The sequence below is a fragment of the Vicia villosa genome, unplaced genomic scaffold (genome assembly GCF_029867415.1).
Source record: "Vicia villosa cultivar HV-30 ecotype Madison, WI unplaced genomic scaffold, Vvil1.0 ctg.001862F_1_1, whole genome shotgun sequence".
Classification (NCBI taxonomy): domain Eukaryota; kingdom Viridiplantae; phylum Streptophyta; class Magnoliopsida; order Fabales; family Fabaceae; genus Vicia; species Vicia villosa.
Window position 1 is genome coordinate 130,227 of NW_026705754.1, and position 20,339 is coordinate 150,565.

Below are 20,339 nucleotides of genomic sequence, written 5' to 3' on the forward strand. Positions count from 1 at the left end.
CCCTACATAACCTAATCTCTACATTCTCATCTTAATTTTATTTTCCATTTGATGGAATTGTCGTATTTAGCACACTACACTGTTTGATCAAAATTTTAAGAATTTTTTGCGGTTTTAATCGTCATTAATATCTATAATATAAGAAAATTAATGGTTGTGGAAAAATTTAAAATATCTTTATTTGATTTTTTGCCGCCACATTAAAATTGTGATTTTTTTTCTTTGTATCATAAATTTTTTAATTTTATTATTAAAATAATACAACTCTTATATTTTATCAAACTTATCAAATCTCTCTCTATTCTCTATTTTTTCTCTTTCATCACTTTCTCACTTCTTTCTTCCAAAAAAATCTATCAACATATAATATAAGAAAATTAATGGTTGTGGAAAAGTTCAAAATACCCTTATTTAATTTTTTGCCACCACATTAAAATTGTGGTTTTTTGGTCTTTGTACCATAAAGTTCTTAATTTTATTATTACGAAAAATATTATTTATGATCCAAATATTTTTTATTTAAAAATGGAATAGGCCAAAAAATTTATTATTGATCTAAATATTTTTATATACGAAAATTTGATATTGATCCAAATAATTTTGTAAATGACACCTAAACAAAAATAATATTTGTATATGGAAAAAAAATCTATTATTTACGAAAAATGGTATTTATGATCCAAATATTTTTATTCCAAGATGGTATACGGGAATATAATCTATTATTGATCTAAATATTTTTATATACAAAATTTACTATTGATCCAAATATTTTTGTAAATGATACCTAAACAAAAATGAGGTCTGTATACGGGAAAAAAATCTATTATTAATCTAAATATTTTTATATACGAGAAATGGTATTTATGTTCAAATGTTTTTGATTCAAAAATGGTATACCGGAAAAAATTTATTATTGATTTAAATATTTTTTTATACAAAAATTTAATATTGATCCAAATATTTTTGTAAATTATACCTAAATAGAAATAATATTTGTATTATTATTTAAGAAAAATGTTATTTATGAACCAAATATTTTTTATTCAAAAATGATATACGTGAAAAAATCTACTTTTGATGTAAATATTTTTATATACGAAATTTAGTATTGATCCAAATATTTTTGTAAATGATACCTAAACAAAAATGAAGTCTGAATACGGGAAAAAATCTATTATTAACCTAAATATTTTTGTAGGAGAAATAGTATTTATGATTAAATATTTTTTATCCAAAAATGGTATACGGAAAAAAATATATTATTAATCTAAATATTTTAATATACGAAAATTTAATATTGATCAAAATATTTTTGTAAGTGATACCTAAACAAAAATAATATTTGTACACGTAAAAAAATATGTTATTTACGAAAAATAGTATTTATGACCCAAATATTTTTATTTAAAAATGGTATACAGGAAAAATTTTATTATTGATCTAAATATTTTTATATACGAAATTTACTATTGATCCTAATATTTTTGTAAATGATACCTAAACAAAAATGAAGTCTGTATACGGAAAAAAATCTATTAATAATTTAAATATTTTTATATACAAGAAATGATATTTATGATTAAATATTTTTACCAAAAATGCTATACGGGAAAAAATCTATTATTGATCTAAATATTTTTATATATGAAACAATTAATTATTTATCTAAATTTTTTTTTAATATTTTTATTTAAAATAAATGATGTATCCAAATTTGCGTATCCGAACAGAACCCGTGCGTATGCACGGGTTTGTTACTAGTTCTTAGTTCCCATTTAATATTTATTTAAGTCCTGATTATTTGGGACAATTTCCCATCTCATGAGTCTCTTACGCACCACTAAATTCATCAAAATGTCCTCGTGTTTTCGTAGATGTACTTTTGAAAGCATCTTTTTTTAAATAAAAAAATTAATTTTTTTCGTAGATGTATCTACGGAATCGTTAAAACATAGTGAAATTTGCGATTTTCCCAATTAATTGAAAAAATCATAATGTTCCGTAGATACATCTATGGATAATGGAACACTCTCTTTTCAAACCCTTCCGTTCATGAACTTAATTAATTTGGAATTTTCTCAATTAATTGAGAAATTAATTTAGGATTTTCCCAATAACTCAATTGTAACTTAATTTGTGATTTTCCTAATTAATTGGGAAAATCCCAAGTTTTACTATGTTTTAAGGCTTTCGTAGTGAAATTTGGAATTTTTCAAATTAATTGGAAAATCTTCAATTTAAGTTACAAATTAATTGAGAAAATTTTAAATTAATCGAGAAAATCCCAAATTTCAGTATGTTTTAACGCTTCCATAAATGCGTCTATGGAAAAAAATTAAATTTTTCAAAAAATAGGGTGATTCCGAAAGTACATTTATAAAAATAGAAGGCAAAAATGGAATTTCACACCGTGTAAGAAATGGAATGCATTCAAATATTGTCTTATTTGGAAGTTAACTAATACCTAGTTCTTATTTTTTATTTGTATACTAGAATTGAAATGGATAACATAATATCCCTCCTTTTGGGTGCACAATTAAACATTTACAAACACACCATTATACCCGCAGAATAAGCCCTGAACCACCATACATATAGGACCCACTTTAATCTTAATTTACAATCTTCATTTTGTGTTGCTAGGATCTTATTCAAGTGCATTTTACTATTTTCGATTGGCCACAAAGATATTATGATTCTATTTTAATGTTATTTTTGTTTGCTTTTACTTTTCAATTTGAATTTAGATATTGTTGTTTGACTTATATTGGTAGCGCCCACTAGATAATATCATTATTATGAACTACGAGATCAAAAAGATGAAATACCAAAAACAAGTTTAAGAATTTGATACAAATTGTTTTTTAAAATACATATTAATTATATTAAAAAAACATTAAATATATTTTGAATTCGCATTTTAATTGACATTATCTACTCCCAATGCACTTTTTAACGTAATTTTAAGAAACTCCAAGTTTTAATTTATGCGTTAATGTAGTTTTTTTTATGAAGTTTAGTTGAATTTAACTCAATATCAAACACATCTTTAAGTGAATACAAAATAATATAATATGTCTATACTTAGTGTACAATAATTTGATGTAATTATAATTATAAAACATTAGTAGTCTTTTAAACAGGCTTTGGTAATAGTTGTCTATTATTTACAAAACATATCAATAAAAAATATGGGAATTATATTTGTAGTGTCTTATTTGGAAAAGTCTTAGATTAGAGCGTCCATCGTCTAGAAAATGGGCCGCTCGGACGAAATCCAATGGAGTCGCTCGTGCGTCTCTCTAACGCAGTAGTCAAATAGGGGGAAGTCTTTGTTGACTCTGAAAATATAATCGATCAAATATCTCCTTAATAAAAAGGAGCGGTTAAGACCACGTCGAGGGAACCCTAGGCCTCATAAAACTCCTATAAATACATTATCCCTCTAGGGGATAAAGGAACTCTCAAGTAACACATACTTACACACATCCAACACTACTCAGAGAGCACTCCGCTTCGAATAACTGTATCAGCATTACTCTAACTACCTTTCTACAACCTAGCAGCGCCGGTCACTAGCATGGCTTCTCACCTCATGTGAGTTGGTCCTTTCAACGACCTAAAAAACCACCTTACATGGCTACTCTCCGCCATGAGCTGACCCTCATCTCAAACGTGTAACATACCTGTGATGTTTTTGTTGTTGTAAGGTTATGTTCATGTTTTTATTTTGATGTTATAACTCTATTGAAAATAAATAAAAAATAAGCGTGGTTATGATTTTCTTTAGGTTTTGGTGTTATATTATTGTGATGGATATGCACATGCATATAACCATATTAGTATATTGTGTGGATAGCATTAGTGTACCATTCACATTAGTCTTTCGATATAAATTTTAGAATTTGTTATGGGTCGTAGATGGATGAAAGATGATAGATTAGGTCAGGTATATGAGAAAGGAGTTCATGAGTTCCTTGAATTCGCTAAATAAAATCTTACCGACAATAATGATGTCTTTTATTGTCCTTGTGTTAATTGCAGGAATATCAAAGAATGGTCAAAGGGAGAAATATTACATCACATATGTTGTGATGGAATATGTCAAAATTATACAACATGGACCTAGCATGGAGAAGTGGATAAAAATTGAAATGTGACGTCACAAATGGATGAAGTTGATGAAGATATGGATGATCAACTAGAAGATATGACCATTGATATTGGATAATCGTCTTATATGAAAGCCCATATTTATGATACTTTATGTAGTAACAAAGATGCTCCTTTATATAAGGGGTGCACAAGTTTTACACGATTATCTGCATTGTTAAAATTGTTTAATCTGAAGGCATAAAGTGGATGGTCAGATAAAAGTTTCATAAAATTGCTTGATTTGTTGAAACAAATGCTACGAGAAGATAACAATGTGTTGAATCGTTGTTATGAGGCCAAGAAGATATTGTGTCCAATGAGTTTGGAGTATATCAAAATACATGAATGCCCTAATGATTGCATATTATACAAGAAAGAGTATGAAAATTTGGATTAATATCCGAAATATGGTGAATTGTGCTACAAGTTAAAGGACAACAATGGTGATGGCAATTAAAATGTTAGTAAGAAGCGCCCTCCTGCTAAAGTGTGATGGTACTTACCAATAATTTCAATGTTCAAGAGAATTTTTGCTAATGCGAATGACATAAAGAATATTAGATGGCATGCAGATGAAAAAAACGTGATGGAAACATTTGACATGTAGTTGATTCTTTGCAATGGAAGAAAATTTATTTGTTGTTTCCAGATTTTGGCCTTGAGACAAGAAACCTTAGGCTTGGGCTTTCCACGGATGGAATGAACCCATTTGGTAATGTGAGTGATAACCATTATTCGTGGCATATTCTTCTCACAATTTATAACATATCTCCTTAGTTGAGCATGAAGTGCAAGTATATGATGTTAAGTATGATGATTTTTGGAGCAAGACAACTTGGAAACGATGTAGATGTTTATCTAAGTCCATTAATTGAAGATTTAAAACTTTTGTGGGATAAAGTTATTGATGTTGATGATGCATATTCCGGTGAAAAGTTTAAGATGCATGCAATATTATTTTGCACAATCGTTAACTTTCCTACATATAGTAATTTGGCTGGATACAATGTCAAAGGACATAAAATGTGTCTTATATGTGAATCTAATACTTGTTTTCACCAGCTTGAGTTTGAAAAAAAGAATGTTTTCCTCGAACATCGAAAAATTATAAACCACAATAATCCTTATCGTAGATTGCGGAAGGCTTTTAACCGAGAGCAGGAGTTTGAAATTTCTTCTGAACCTTTAATTAGCGATGCAGTTTATCAATGATAAGAACACCTTATTTTTCTTTTTGGAATGAATAAAAAAGGTCTCAGTGAGAGAAATATTTGGAAAAATAGATCGGTGTTCTTTGATCTTCCATATTGGTCTAACCTCGATATAGGATATTTTCTTGATGTGATGCATGTGGAAAAAAATGTTCAGAAGGGAAAGAAGAAGTTTGATAAGAGAAAGGTTCAGTGCTACAGTTGCAACAAGTTTGGCCATTTTGTTATTGATTGATGGTCAAACAAGGAAAGTAAGGGTGAAGAAGTCAACATAGCCAGAGGAGATTTAGAAATTGAACTAGTGCTATTGATGGCAGCTGAGAATGAAGGTGGAATAATGGCAGACTGGTGGTATATAGACACATGTTGCTCAAATCACCTAACTAGTAATAAGCAATGGCTGATTAATTTTGATTCAGGAAGAAAGACTAAGATCTGATGTGCTGATGATGAGTATTTGGATGATGAAGGAATGAGAAATGTCAAAGTAAAATTGAAGAATGTAAAATTTGTACTGATCAAGGATGTATGGTATGTTCCTGGCATGAATAGAAATTTGATGAGTGTAGGTCAGCTGCTTGAAAAAGGCTACTCAATAACCATGAAGGACAATTTATTGAAGTTGTATGAGGTGTTTACTTAATTCAAAAAGTTCAAAGTGAAGGTTAAAAATGAAAGTGGACAAAGTTTGAAGATCCTCAGAACTGATGGTGGAGGTGAGTTTAATTTAATAGAGTTCACGAAGTTCTGTGAGGAGGATGGAGTTGAGCATGAGGTGATGTAACACCCCAATTCTACCCAAAGCATTTAGGCAAGAAAATATCAGAGTATTAAAATTTCATACAACAAAATTAGGATGTTACACTAAGTAACCAAACAAACACCTAGAAAACAAACGGACATCAACGATGCCAAAAGCATACACACCTGCCAATAAAATGATACATAACACACGGAAGATATGAACATATCTATATATATATATATATATATATATATATATATATATATATATATATATATATATATATATATATATATATATATATATATATGTATAGCTCTCACTCTCAAAGAGGAGTTTTCCAAAATAAAGTGTTTACAATATACAATGGCACGTTATCACATATACATGTTCAAAAGAGTCATATACAAATAAATAACAACAGACTCCCGACTATCCAGTGTTACATATCAGAGCGACCGACAAGACCAACTGGAGAACTACCTCTTCCAAAAGACTCCCAAAGCGGCTAATCTGCAGGATGCCACTCAAGCATCAAATCAGCAGAAGGGTGAGAATATAATTCATAATGAAAGCATGACAATTATAGTAATGCCAACAAGTATCATCAAGAATCATACAACAAAGTATTGAACTCATTCAACCACAATCAATATATAAGTAATGTGACACATGAATGATAACATAAAATTATACAGACAGACAATGATGAATGAGACTCGACTATGCATATGCATGTGGTACCAAATCCGGAGTAAAACTCCTCCTTGTCATTATGACAAATACACCTTTGCCGAGCATTATGCTGGGACTTCTTTCCCTCAGGAAAATACACCTTTGTCGAGCAGTAAGCTACGACTAAATGTCATCGAGCATTTAGCCCCCACTGATGACCTCTTGCCACTCGGGCAAATACACCTTTTTACCGAGCATTAAGCCCCCATTGGTAATAATTGCCAATTCAGGCCACCTGTTAATAGCATTCCGCCATTAACGTAATGAAATGTTATGCTGTGAAAATATATGACTTTATTACACGACAACAACATCATCAACAATATAACACGGTCACATACTCACGTTACACCGTTTATATTCTATCCAAAAGGATACATCACCAATTAATAACTTCCTTATCAATTATATCACACCATAATTACCACACAGGCATTAATAAGCACACAGCACACATTCACCGTCAAAACATACTAGCCACATCGGCATAAATGATCGCATAATTGCATCACATCAATTAATATTGGCCATTGGCCCACAACTCCATCAATACATCATCAACAAGTTGTAATAATAACATTTCAACAATGATAATACATCGTTTTCATAACAACAATTACTTGCCATAAGGCCACACATCATGTTAATAACAAACAACCAAACATCGTCACATATCAAGAATGAACATTCATTAATACATAACACATATGAACATGATCTCATGTTATCGACAACTAATCACATACCTCGTACCAATACGATAACATTCACACAACACATCATCATGATTTATCATGCACTAGTTCACAAAACCATTTATGAAAATCAACCACCCACTACTACATCCTACATCATTAACAATTACCACCAAGCACTAGGATTATTTACCAATCATATCGCGTATATAAACAATTATGTGTTTTTCATCAACAACACCTCATAACTAATTAATAACAAGATAACCAAGCCTATACTATCATATAGAACATCCAACTAGCTTCCTAACACTTTGAACGGCGTACGAAACGGAGCTACGAATCAAAAGTTACAAGGTTTCAAAGTTTGGATAATTGAACATACTAAACAACTCATCACTTGATCCTAATAAAAATAATGGGATACTACATACTATTAATCATTTAATTAGATGATAATATAGTTCATTGCGTTAGCTTTCCAACGCTTCGAACAGCGACAAAATCGGAGTTACGGTTCAAGAGTTACGAAGTTTCAAAGTTTTGGAAAAACAGAAAATGCTGTTGTCCGCTTCAGCTCCGCTCAGCGGACCTTCGCAGAGATTTTTCTGCAAAAGAACCTCCGCTCAGCGGACCTGCGTAAACCCAGAAAAAACCAGAACGAACCAGAACGGTTCCAACCCTCTTATACCCACCAAAACCACTCCAAAACATCATTATAACACCAATACAACACATACAAACCATAGAAACAACCTAACATCAAACTTTTCATGGTTGATTCAATCTATCTCAAAACCTAACATTTTATCCACACTCAATCAAGCCATAGAAATGGAAAACAAACATGATCAATCACCATAACACAACAAGGATATCATTTAATCATCATACAATCATTCTCAAACAAACTTAGATCAAACAAAGACCACACAAGAAAATTGTGGAAATTGGAACAAGAAGAACAAGAACAAGAACAAGAACAAAAACAAAACTATAAGAATCATACATCCAAGATAAATTAGATTCACCCCCTTACCTTGCTATTGTGACGATCGGCAATCGATTCGGTTGAGAATCCTCCACTTTCTCTTGTTTTTCCCCTTTGCTCTTCTTCTTCCTCTCTTCTCTTTCTTTCTCTTCTTTTTCTTTCCATCCTTTTTCCTTTCTCACAAATATCTCTTTCTTATAAAGAAAATATTTATCCCGCGGAAATGACCAAAATGCCCCTACGCTCAAATATCGTTCAAACGCCCCAAAACGCGGAATATTACCTTAATGATATTTCTAGTACCAAAAATATGAAAACATTCAATTAAATATTAGTCCGCCATCCCAAACTAATACCGACTGAAACGACTCCAAAAACGGTAAAATTCCAATAAACGTCACAAACGTCCAAATTAAGCATATACTTATTTTTCCGAGCGTTACAACTCTCCCCCACTTAGAAGATTTCCGTCCTCGGAAATATCCCAAACACAAACGAACTTGGATACGCTCTCGCCTCCGACTAACCAACTATCAAGCCACGAAAGCAACGACACAATCAGCACCAACAACGAATCACTCTCGCTAAAAGCAAAACAACCAAAACACAACAACGACAACGAGATGCAATGCCCATACAATGCACTCATCGACTAACACCAAAACACAAGAAATAATCAAGACACAGACAACAACCCGGTCGAACAACATCCAAATAACCATGCCAAGACATAGCAGTCAAACATGTAATTAAAACATCTGGTGGTCTTATAATTCCTACCACATCCACTGTCCATAATTTGAACTCTAACAATTCATACACATACGAACCGCGTCTTTTCACGCTTCCGATGCACACTCTGATTTCCCACAACAAACAGATTTACCAATTTCATATCCAACTTCCAGCCTTTTCTAGTATTCACCAGAAACTCATTGTTCTCTTTTAGCATACTCAACCTCTTAATTTGCTGTGTCAGCTCGCACACCAGACAAAAGTCTTTGTATTATCCAATCAAAGGCAAAAAGCTAATCCAAACACATCCTTGTTTCACAACACAAGCCCTCATATATCCTTAAGTGACCAAACTGTCCTCTCAGTCTAACCATCCGTTTGAGGATGATAAGCCAAACTCAAATGCAACTTCGTACCTAAAGTACTTTGCGAACCTTCTCAAAATTTCCGAAATAAACCTCGGATCTCAATCTAAACAATACCTTTCGAAACACCATGCAAACAAACAAACCAACAACCAATTTTATCGACATACCACTCGCCAGTACTTCCATCGGTTAATCCATTCTTATCGAAATAACGTGAACAGTTTTCGTCAATATATCCACAATGACCCAAATCGCCTCACAATTACTCGACGTCCTCGGCAAACCAGAAACAAAATCCATAGAAATGCTATTCCACTTCTACTCAGGAATGGATAACAGTTACATGAAACTAGACGACTCCTGACAAGTCAAACACAAATAAACAAATCCCTTCATATCCCTCTTCATTACCTTGCCACTAAAAATGACCTTCTCAAATCTTGATACATCATATTAGCATCAGGATGAATACTCAAATCACTACGACGCACCTCATCCAAAGTCCTCTTTTCAAATCCGAACATTAGGAACACAAACTTGATCATGACATCCCATGACATTGTTCTTATCAATCCGAAGATCACCATATTTATCTTTGACTAATAAATGTCATCTTATCAACCCATTCAAATCCGATTTCTGACCTTTTCTAATCTCATCAAGAATACCATAAGTAAGCTTTCACATATAAAGCTCAACACTTGAAGAAGTCACTTTACGAACCAAACTCAAATCTCACAACTGTTTCAACAATCACAATACTCGAATCATCGACATAGACGTATGCAATGGTTTCTCATATTCAACTTGTTCTGATCAAATGAATACTTCAAACTCTTGTAGTCACTTACACACACAAATCTCGATCCGAATAATTAGTGCCTTCAAATTTCCCAAACAGAAATAACAACTGCCAACTCTAAATCTTGTGACAGATAAATCCTTTCAAAAATCTTAACTTGCATAAAAGCATAAACCTCCACTTACCCCTTGAACATTCACTTCACTCAACCAAAAACTCACATAAGGAAACTTTGCAAACAACTTCTTCTTCCCAGCACGGACAAAACAATTCTCAAATACTTAGCATGATCATCTTCACACTGATGATACCTATACCTCAAGTCAAACTTGCAAAACAAACAAGATCCAACCAACTTGATCCGTCAAAATATCAATCCTCGAAAGTGGATACTTTTCCTTAACTGTCACTTTTCTCAATTGTCTAAAATCGACACAAAGCCTCATAGAACCTTCCTTCTTAACCAACAAAACACGTGCACCCTACGGCAACACGCTCGAACGAACAAACCTCTTCTCAGGAAATCCTTAAGTCGACTCCTCAACTCTTTCAACTCAAAAGATGGCATCCGATACGGAACCCTCGACACAACAATAGTTCTAGGAACTAAATCCGTCAAAACAGAACTCCAAGACAGAATTCCTCCTTTCGACGATGAATCACTTAAACCTTCAAGAAACACTTATATGAATGCACAACTATCCGCAATTCCCACAATTGCTCTTTCTCAAGAACATCTAAAATCGTCGACAACATAAACAACGTCGTACCACCTTGCACTGACTCATTCACTTCCAATATTATCAAACTAGCCAGATAAGCCTATCACATCCAATACGATTCCGTCTACTATCAACAAGAGATTAAGGGTGATCAAGTCCTCAATTTGTCAGTAGGTAGCCGACAATCATAATAGAGTATAAACTATCAGTACTAATATTAATAATATTCTTTTCCAACTTTTGCTCATAGCACAGAAGCACTATGATTCCATAATTCACAAACCTCTCAAGATCATCTGAACCAGCCAACCCGACGTCTTGTAGCTACGTACCAAAACACTTCAAACAATATCTCAAAACAAAATTCCTGAGATCCTACTCATCTCTTCATACTCCTAATTCTTACTCGAGTTTCAAAACATTTCCAACAACGTCAATAACTCCTACAACAAAGTCTACCACAATACTTTCCTAAATCACTGATCCAACAAAGACACCTCACTCAAGGCTACTCAAACAACAACTTCACAGTCCATCAATAGCGTTAGAGCATCACAACTTTCTAAATTCCATTCTTTAGAAATAACCAAAATATACTCCGAGACACTCCAACTTGATTAACAACCAAAGTCTTAAGTCCAAGTCACCTTCACTTCAGAAAACAACAAATTCCAACAACACTAGTACTGCTGCCCTCAATAGCATACTAACATCTTGCAACTGAAACATATCCGAGAAGCATATCTTCTCCCCCACTTAGCTTCAAACCATTCCTGCATACAACCGGCTAGAGGCACAACAAGTACTGACAGTGCTCCACACACTTATCACATACTGAGGAATTAAACAACATTAGACAACACTGGCCGGACAGACCGACCTGCTCTGATACCACTAATGTAACACCCCAATTCTACCCAAAGCATTTAGGCAAGAAAATATCAGAGTATTAAAATTTCATACAACACAATTAGGATGTTACACTAAGTAACCAAACAAACACCTAGAAAACAAACGGACATCAACGATGCCAAAAGCATACACACCTGCCAATAAAATGATACATAACACACGGAAGATATGAACATATATATATATATATATATATATATATATATATATATATATATATATATATATATATATATATATATACGTATAGCTCTCACTCTCAAAGAGGAGTTTTCCACAATAAAGTGTTTACAATATACAATGGCACGTTATCACATATACATGTTCAAAAGAGTCATATACAAATAAATAACAACAGACTCCCGACTACCCAGTGTTACATATCAGAGCGACCGACAAGACCAACTGGAGAACTACCTCTTCCAAAAGACTCCCAAAGCGGCTAATCTGCAGGATGCCACTCAAGCATCAAATCAGCAGAAGGGTGAGAATATAATTCATAATGAAAGCATGACAATTATAGTAATGCCAACAAGTATCATCAAGAATCATACAACAAAGTATTGCACTCATTCAACCACAATCAATATATAAGTAATGTGACACATGAATGATAACATAAAATTATACAGACAGACAATGATGAATGAGACTCGACTATGCATATGCATGTGGTACCAAATCCGGAGTAAAACTCCTCCTTGTCATTATGACAAATACACCTTTGCCGAGCATTATGCTGGGACTTCTTTCCCTCAGGAAAATACACCTTTGTCGAGCAGTAAGCTACGACTAAATGTCATCGAGCATTTAGCCCCCACTGATGACCTCTTGCCACTCGGGCAAATACACCTTTTTACCGAGCATTAAGCCCCCATTGGTAATAATTGCCAATTCAGGCCACCTGTTAATAGCATTCCGCCATTAACGTAATGAAATGTTATGCTGTGCAAATATATGACTCTATTACACGACAACAACATCATCAACAATATAACACGGTCACATACTCACGTTACACCGTTTATATTCTATCCAAAAGGATACATCACCAATTAATAACATCGTTATCAATTATATCACACCATAATTACCACACAGGCATTAATAAGCACACAGCACACATTCAACGTCAAAACATACTAGCCACATCGGCATAAATGATCGCATAATTGCATCACATCAATTAATATTGGCCATTGGCCCACAACTCCATCAATACATCATCAACAAGTTGTAATAACAACATTTCAACAATGATAATACATCGTTTTCATAACAACAATTACTTGCCATAAGGCCACACATCATGTTAATAACAAACAACCAAACATCGTCACATATCAAGAATGAACATTCATTAATACATAACACATATGAACATGATCTCATGTTATCGACAACTAATCACATACCTCGTACCAATACGATAACATTCACACAACACATCATCATGATTTATCATGCACTAGTTCACAAAACCATTTATGAAAATCAACCACCCACTACTACATCCTACATCATTAACAATTACCACCAAGCACTAGGATTATTTACCAATCATATCGCGTATATAAACAATTATGTGTTTTTCATCAACAACACCTCATAACTAATTAATAACAAGCTAACCAAGCCTATACTATCATATAGAACATCCAACTAGCTTCCTAACACTTCGAACGGCGTACGAAACGGAGCTACGAATCAAAAGTTACAAGGTTTCAAAGTTTGGATAATTGAACATACTACACAACTCATCACTTGATCCTAATAAAAATAATGGGATACTACATACTATTAATCATTTAATTAGATAATAATATAGTTCATTGCGTTAGCTTTCCAACGCTTCGAACGGCGACAAAATCGGAGTTACGGTTCAAGAGTTACGAAGTTTCAAAGTTTTGGAAAAACAGAAAATGCTGTTGTCCGCTTCAGCTCCGCTCAGCGGACCTTCGCAGAGATTTTTCTGCAAAAGAACCTCCGCTCAGCGGACCTGCGTAAACCCAGAAAAAACCAGAACGAACCAGAACGGTTCCAACCCTCTTATACCCACCAAAACCACTCCAAAACATCATTATAACACCAATACAACACATACAAACCATAGAAACAACCTAACATCAAACTTTTCATGGTTGATTCAATCTATCTCAAAACCTAACATTTTATCCACACTCAATCAAGCCATAGAAATGGAAAACAAACATGATCAATCACCATAACACAACAAGGATATCATTTAATCATCATACAATCATTCTCAAACAAACTTAGATCAAACAAAGACCACACAAGAAAATTGTGGAAATTGGAACAAGAAGAACAAGAACAAGAACAAGAACAAAAACAAAACTATAAGAATCATACATCCAAGATAAATTAGATTCACCCCCTTACCTTGCTATTGTGACGATCGGCAATCGATTCGGTTGAGAATCCTCCACTTTCTCTTGTTTTTCCCCTTTGCTCTTCTTCTTCCTCTCTTCTCTTTCTTTCTCTTCTTTTTCTTTCCATCCTTTTTCCTTTCTCACAAATATCTCTTTCTTATAAAGAAAATATTTATCCCGCGGAAATGACCTAAATGCCCCTATGCTCAAATATCGTTCAAACGCCCCAAAACGCGGAATATTACCTTAATGATATTTCTAGTACCAAAAATATGAAAACCTTCAATTAAATATTAGTCCGCCATCCCGAACTAATACCGACTGAAACGACTCCAAAAACGGTAAAATTCCAATAAACGTCACAAACGTCCAAATTAAGCATATACTTATTTTTCCGAGCGTTACAGGTGACTGCTCCATACACTCCACAGCATAATGGTCTTGCTGAAAGAATAAATAGAACTCTACTTAACATGACAAGAAGCATGCTGAAAGAAAAGAATCTACCTCACACATTATAGGATGAAGCCATTGCCACTACAGCATATGTGTTAAACAAATGTCCAACAAAGAAGTTAAAAGAAGCATTTCCTCTAGAGAAGTGGACTGGAAGAAAACAAAGTGTGATCCATTTCAAGGTGTTTAGTTTTGTATGTCACAAACATGTACCTGATGTTACTAGAAGGAAATTAGACGATGGGAGCAAAGTCATATTGTTTATAGGTTACCAATGTACGAGTGCTTATAAGTTTTATTTCCCTACCACCAATAGAGTTGAAGTCAGCAGGGATGTCGTAGTTAAAGAATCAGAAACATGGGACTCGAACAAGTCTTTGTCTTCCTCTGAAGATGATCCTGCCTTTGATGGTGAACTTGCCTCTGATGGTGAACCTGCCTTTGAAGGAGAATCTGATGGTGAACATGTGCAGTTTCAGAGACCACAGAGAATTAAACAGGTACGAAGGAGATTTGAAAATTTTGATATGTTGCATGACAATGAAATTGATAGTGAAGGGGGGTCATTCATTGTGTCATGATGGTGGATGTTGAACCAGTCAGCATTGATGAGGCTCTTAAGATGAAGGTGTGAGTGAAGGCCATACAGGAATAACTTGAGGCAATTGAAAGAAACAAGATATGGGAGTTGACTGCTTTGCCAAAGAATAAGACCGCCATTAGTGTGAGATGGTTTTTTAAGATAAAGCTGAAGCTAGATGGGTCAATTGTTAACCATAAAGCAAGGTTAGTAGTCAGAGGATTTCTACAAAAACCTGGGTTAGACTAATTTGAAGTGTTTGCACCTGTAGCTAGACATAAAACAATAAGATTGGTGATTGCTATAGTTGCAAATAGGAATTGGCGTGTGCTACATTTAGATGTAAAATTTGCATTTCTGAATGGTCCATTGCAAAAAGAAGTATATGTATTACAACATTCTGGATTTGTGATGAACCATAAAGAAGGGATGGTGTACAAGCTACATAAGGATTTGTATAGGCTTAAACGAGCTCCAAGGGCTTGGAATCTGAAGATAGACTCTTTCTTTAAGAAATAAGGGTTCGACAAGTGTGAACTTTAGTATTGAGTGTATGTGCAACATACTCTTAGTGGCAATGTGATATTGGTGTGTCTTTATGTTGATGACATGATGCTGACAAAGAGTTATATCAATGAGATGAACAAGTTCAAGAAGGTGTTGATGAATACATTTGATATGAATGGCCTTGGCAACATGGTATAATTTCTAGGGATTGATATTTTACTCACTGCTACAGGAATCATTCTGCATCAACTAAAGTATGAGTTTGAGTTGCTAAAGAGATTTGAGTTGATGAATTGTAAGTCTGCAATCACACCTGCAGAGACAAACCATAAATTGGATATCCATTATAATGGCTAGGAAGTAGATGCAACCACCTTCAAACAGTTGGTTGGCTCTCTAAGATATCTGTGTAACACTAGGTCTGACATATGTTATGATGTTGGAATGGTGAGTAGGTTCATGAGCAAACCAAAAGGGTCACATTACCAAGTTGTAGTAAGGATACTCAGGTATGTAAAGGGAACACTAAGGCATGGCATTATGTTTCCATCTGGTATGATAGGTGATGTTGAGCTGATATGTTATTCAGATTCGAAATGGTGTGTAAGCATGGTAGATAAACGAAGCACCGCAAGATACATGTTCATGTATCTAGGAGCTCCTATTTCATGGTGCTCAGAGAAGAAACTAGTGGTTGCACTATCAACCTGTGAGGCAAAATACATTGTTGGAGCATTGACTGCTTGTCAAGTTGTCTAGTTCACTAATTTGTTTCAGGAGATAAAGTTTAAGGTGAGAAAGCCAGTGAAATTGATGATAGATAACAAGCCAGCAATAAGCATTGCTAAGAACTTAGTGCTACTTGGAAGGAGTAAACACATTGACACAAAGTTCCACTTTTTGTGAAATCAAGTTCAGAATGGAGTGCTTGAGGTTGTTCATTTCATCATTCAGAAACAACCTGCAGATGTGCTAACCAAGGCAATCAAGACTGAACAATTCATCAAATTGAGGGATAAAATTGGTGTTGTTGATTTTTAGTCTTGAATAAGAATTAAGGGATGGTGTTAAATATAATTCAAATTCAAGACCATATATAACTGAATGTTAGTTGTAATAGTTAGTTACAATTGTAAAAATTTTTTTTTTTTTGCTAATCAATTCTCCCTCTTTCTGCATCTTCCATTTTCTCCCTTCTTGTGCTTATATGGAGTCTTGAACTTGAACAATATCATGTATCCCTATATCAATATCAATATGTTGTTAGATAAAAGATAAGGTCACTTCCATTAGTTATTTGGGTGACTAATCAAAGCATTAGTAAAAGGAGGAACCACAATAGTTGGCATTTTCAGAGTGTGGGGTGAATCATTAATTTGGTTTTGAAAAGTGTAACCTTTTTATGTGAATGGTTAATTCACACTATTAATTTTTTCTATAAAGTATATACGCCAATTAAAGGTGTGACATGACAAACTGAAATTTTTAGTTATATAAATCATAGTCTCTTATTAGACTATAGTCTTCTTAATTTTTTCGGAAATCCTATATAAATTAGTCATAATTTAATTATGAAAAAATAAATAGAAATCATATCTAACCACAATTTAACTATTATGAATATTTTATGAGACTCAATTTAGTCACATAAAAGCTATGAAAGTTTTCAAATTATATGCAATAGTCCGTTTTACATCCCTCAAAGACGATTTTGCATCAGACATATCAACTTTATTGTCAAACTTAAAATTCACCTAATAGATCTTAAAGGTGGATCTCTTTTTACATGAAACAATTATACAGAGAAATAATAAACTCTATCTTTCAATTGTGGATTACTAACTCCTCCAAAAATGATATTCACGTTAGGTATTGGAAAGTACAATTGATTGTGACTTATTTTCATTCAAGCCCTCTCTAGCATTTACATAGCAACTACGTTTACCGCGTGGTGTACTGTAGTATCATAGCATTGTCCAAATATAAACCACATGTATTAGTCTTTTTTCTAGAATCATAATTTAATTATTAATCCAAGTCCTCGTGTTAATCGTAACCGAATGCAAATCTTCCGATCAATCTGCTTATTGATGTTGATTAGTATCATTTTATATACAACAACTTGATTGAATAATTTAAATCATATTCCATCTTCTAGAAACTAATCCAACCAAGCATTAACTACTTTATTTTCAATATCTGAAAAATAAACACGTTAGAAACTAATCTATCAAATAACAAAAATACCCCTAACTATATCATCATGTAATCATCGCATAATTCTTACATAAGACAGACAAGACTGCTGTGTAGGATTTTAAATTTGACATGTCATTTTTGTGTGAATTTAATTGATTTTGTAGATTAAAACTTCTACTAGAAGTTTGCTTTATTATAGAGAAAGTGTTGATTGATGTGCACATCCAAACAATAACCTTGTAATATAAATATTAAATGTCAACGCTAACCCAACAAAACCTAGAAGAAAATGATAGTATTAGAAACTATTTTTGGTTCCGTGTGCATGAAATCTTCAAATTTAGAAATGAAAACTTAGATTCTTGGATGTTATATAAGTTCCAAATATGACATGACAAAAGTTTCATTTTTTCAAACTTGTGAAACATAAATGTGCTAAAGTCAAGCGGTAAAGGGTAGTTATGTCATTTTTGTTTAACCAACTTGTTAGACTTAAGATAACCGGTTCTCCATTAATCAAATTATTTAGATCTTTCTTTGTTTGTTTCTTGTCAAACAAACAACCACTCCCTCTCTTCCTTTTTACATGGCATATATATATTTCAAAAAAATTTAATATTTTTTAATATTATTACTTTTCTTTTTCCTATATTATCTTTAATTATTTATCATTTCATTTATATTTCTCTTTATGATAAATAATTAAAAGTATTGTTAATAAGTTTATAATTAATAATATATTGAACTTTAAAAATAATAAATAATTAGAAATAAAAAATTATGCAAATTTGATATGTAAAAAAAAAAAGAAATGAGGTAGTACAAATCAACTACTAACATGTTTATACAAAATTAATAACTAATATCAATTAGTTAAAAGATTATTGAATTTCTTAAGCATTTGATTAGAGATTGATATTTAATCAAAGCACATTAAAATAGTAACCTTTTATCAAAGAACATTAAAATCTCCGTACTTCAATGAATTAGTTTCTATTTTAAGTTAATATACTCTTAATTAGGTTAGGCCAAAAAGTTACTTTATATAATTATTATATTTAAAGAAGAAGAAAAATCTCAAATGAATTGTCAATATAGCTTTTATTATATATTGACTAATTGTTACCTCTAGTTAATATTTTATTTAATTATATTTTGATTCTTCTATTTTATTTTATTTATATAATTAAGGTCTCTATTTTATATTTAAATATTTTGATTTCTTTCACACATGTTGTTTGTTCTTAAATTGATTATCTTTTTATTTTTAAATGGCATATCACATGTGAAATTTGATAAATTATTATGTAAAAAGATTTATAAAATTTTAAAGATAAAAAAAATATAAATTATTAATTATAAAAAATAATTATATCGTTAATTTTTTAATGCAAATATGTGAAAAGATAATTAAAAAAATCGTTGTGAAAAATTGATAACTAAAAAATAAAAATTATAAGACATTAAAAAATAGAAAAGTTGTTACTTTTCAATGAAAAATGTGAGAAATAATTATCAAAATTGTTTAAATTTAAAATATATGAATTAATTTTGAATTTAGATAAAATATGAAAACTAAAATTATTTGAATTTGAAATAAATAGAATAATTTCGCAACATTTATATTATGTGCATCCTCTTTTAGATTTTTTTTCTTTGTATTTAAAGTATTAGTTTAGAGATTAAAGGTAGTGCACTGTCAGTGTAAATTTATATACACGGTCAGTGGATCACAACCTTTAATAATAAATATTTTATATGTGATTTAAAGAAAAAGTCAAACGTTTACACAAATTAATAGTTTGAATTTTATTGACAGTGTAAAACTACTTTATACTGTCGGTGTATTTTCATTAAATCCATCGGTTTATCTATTTCTTTTATTTATATTTTTTTTAATTTGTGCGAAATTAATGGGAGAAAGAGAGTTAAAAAAATAATCTCTTTATTATTTTTTTTATATGTCATTTTCCGGTTACTTACATATCAATAAAATTAACATATTTTATCATTTTTACCTAATTCTTTTCTAAAACACCCTTAACTACCAATAATTACCACATTTTTTATTTCTTTCTCTCTAATAAGTAGTTAAGAATACTAATAACAAAATATTAATTTATTTTTTAA